Source organism: Eurypyga helias, unplaced genomic scaffold (genome assembly GCF_000690775.1).
Source record: "Eurypyga helias isolate BGI_N326 unplaced genomic scaffold, ASM69077v1 scaffold20037, whole genome shotgun sequence".
NCBI classification, from domain to species: Eukaryota; Metazoa; Chordata; class Aves; order Eurypygiformes; family Eurypygidae; genus Eurypyga; species Eurypyga helias.
The window spans coordinates 5,318-7,921 of NW_010261345.1; positions in this window are offsets into that span (position 1 = coordinate 5,318).

Here is a 2,604-nt window from a genome sequence, read left to right on the forward strand (position 1 = left end):
CCGATGTGTCCGCAAGCGTCTCCGCTCCGCAGAAATCGGTGTCTGAGGGACCAGATTTCTGTGTGGCTCCCTGTAGCCGAGAACGTAGACCTTCCATCACATAAAACACCAGGTGTCCTGTTTTTACGTGTTAGGAGGGGCACTGCTAACTTTCAGAGCAGCATCCCAGGGGGATTCCGGCACGGAGGGAGAGGTGGGCTGTCTTGGGGATCAGTACTTACTAGTGTGCAGCCCCTAGAGTAACACAGTGCTCCGCACGCTTCTGCCAGAGCCCTAAACGCCGTTGGTCCCTTCCGTGGAGCCAGGCTGGCGACCAGAGGGGAGATGGGAAGGCCACGCAGAGGTTTTTAACCCACTAGTGTCACCCATGAGCGTAGCTGGGAAGGTCCGTGGCCGGGTGGCAGCTTGCACTTACCCGTCTGTGTGTAGTGGCAGCAAATGGCACGTCCCTTCCTGCATTTTTCCTGGTGCTTCCCATGACAGGTTGTCCCTTGGTGGGTGGGAGTGCAGTGGAGGCACACACGCTCCTCTTGGGAAAGCGTTTTGCCAGTTTCCCTCTGCTCTGTTAACACCTGGAATATGGAAGGACGCCCTAACGCCAGCGAGGGCGCCGCTGCTGCGAACGTAGAGCGCTGTGCCTTGTTCGTCACCTCCCGCTTGCCACCTCTGAGAAGGCGGGGTGGGGAGACCAGGAATCCCCAAAGCACGTGAGGTCGAGGGTGGCCTTTTACAGAGTGAGGGGAAGTGAAGAGAGTGGGAGTGACCCTCGTTTTGAGGTGCTTTTGTGGAAATGAACAGCGCGATTCAGTGGAAGCGACGCTGTGAGAGCAGGCTGCCTGGCAGGCGGCATGCCAGCGCTCTGGAGAAATCTGGGATGAATGTACTGGATTCCATGTTCTATCTGATACAGGTTTTTGTGTGGCTGTGTGTGGGGGAGTTGACTTTCGTGGTAAAGCAGGGTCAGCGTTGCTGCATGCTGCTTCTGGCTGAGCCGTTGTCACGTCTCGACTACCTCTCCCCGGGCCAGACAGAGGTGACCGCTCTCTGAGCCTGCATGCCGAGGATTTCCCTTTCAAAGCATCTGCGCCACTGCCTGTGCCATAGAAGTTGTGCCACTGGTGTGGTGACACTCCCAGGTTGTTCCCATTGGTGCCGAAAGCTTTGTGCCTGGGCACAGCGCTTCCCTCTGGAGCTGCTCTGCCTGGTGCCGTGTGGCAGGAGCAGCTCCCGTGGTATTTTGAAGCAGGAAAAGCCTTGCTGGGAAAGGTAGTCTTGGCTTCGTTTCTTTTTATCACTCTTCTGTGGCGTGAGAGTCGCCGAGATCTCACGAGATGAGCTAAAGCGCTAGATTCGGGTGTTTTAAACTCCGGTGTATTGTGCCAGTGTGGGTGGTGCTGGAGATGAGCGATGTCCCTTCCGCGCTTGGGGCAGTTTCTGAGTGCAGGCTGGGGTGCAGCAGCGTGGCTTAGACCCCAGTGAAACTTGCTGGGAGAAGTGTGGTGCTCCGAAACCTGTGTCATAGGAAGGTAAGGAGGCTCCGTGGTTGTTGTCCGGCACCTGCATCAACGCTTCAGCTTTCCCTTGCCTGGAAAGGACTCACTGGGGCAGAGTGGGAGGAATAAAAGACCATTTTAAATGTCAGAGTTGTTTCTGGTGGCTTCCGGTGAGGCCAGCTCAGCCGGGCAGCCTGCGCTGGTGGTACTCTCCGGAGGGATTTCCAAGGTCGGGGGTTGCTCGTGGTGGTGTTTTGAGGTGGCAGTTGGGAAGCAGTGTGGCGTCGCTGTCGCTGAGGGCAAGCAGTGTGCCTGTGTGCGGGGCTGCACACCCGTAAAGCGTGTTCAAAGGCCGTTTCCTTTCCTCCCTGTGCCCTCCTGTCGCACGTGAACTGGGGCTGCTGGTGAACAGCTTCCGTTTCCTTGAGAAATTCCCTCTTTCTGGAGTGACTTGGTGTCCCCTTGTCAACCCCCGTGCACTGACCGGCTTCCACACTAAAGCTGAGGTGAGATTCATCACAGGAAGAGGCATCTCGGGAAATGAGTGACACAGGTGACCCCGGGCAGCTCCCTGTGTCCTGCCTGATCCACAGCTCTGGAGAAGGGCTTGTCGCCAGAGCTTGTTTCCTGAGGGAAAACAACCCGAGGCTGTTTGGGTTTGAGGAGGGAGGGACGAGCTTCTGCTGACTGGCTTTTGTCTTCATCCGGGCTGACAGCGCAGAGCGGCGGAGTGGGATCGGTGGCTCGTGTCGGTTGATCTCACGGTCGCAGTCAGAAATGGGTAACTAAGTCACTCCTCTATCAAACCTGTAGTATCTGATACTCAAGGCTGTGTTGAGCAATACTTGCACTACGCCCTGACCTGCGTCATCTCTCTGCCACGAAGCAGCTCTGGTGTCCTGGGGGCTTTGCTGGGACCGCGGGAGCCCCGTGCTGTCTGCGGCTCTGCTGTATGCAGGAGCTGTTGGGAAACGTCTCGGAGTACGTCTCCTCCCAAAGCCAGGTCACGGCAGGGTGACCTCTGAGCTCAGACTCCAGGAAAGGGGGAGGTAGGCCAGGCTGCAGCACCTCAGAGCAGCCAGAGCCCAGCCTGCCCCCCCAGCTTGTGGTA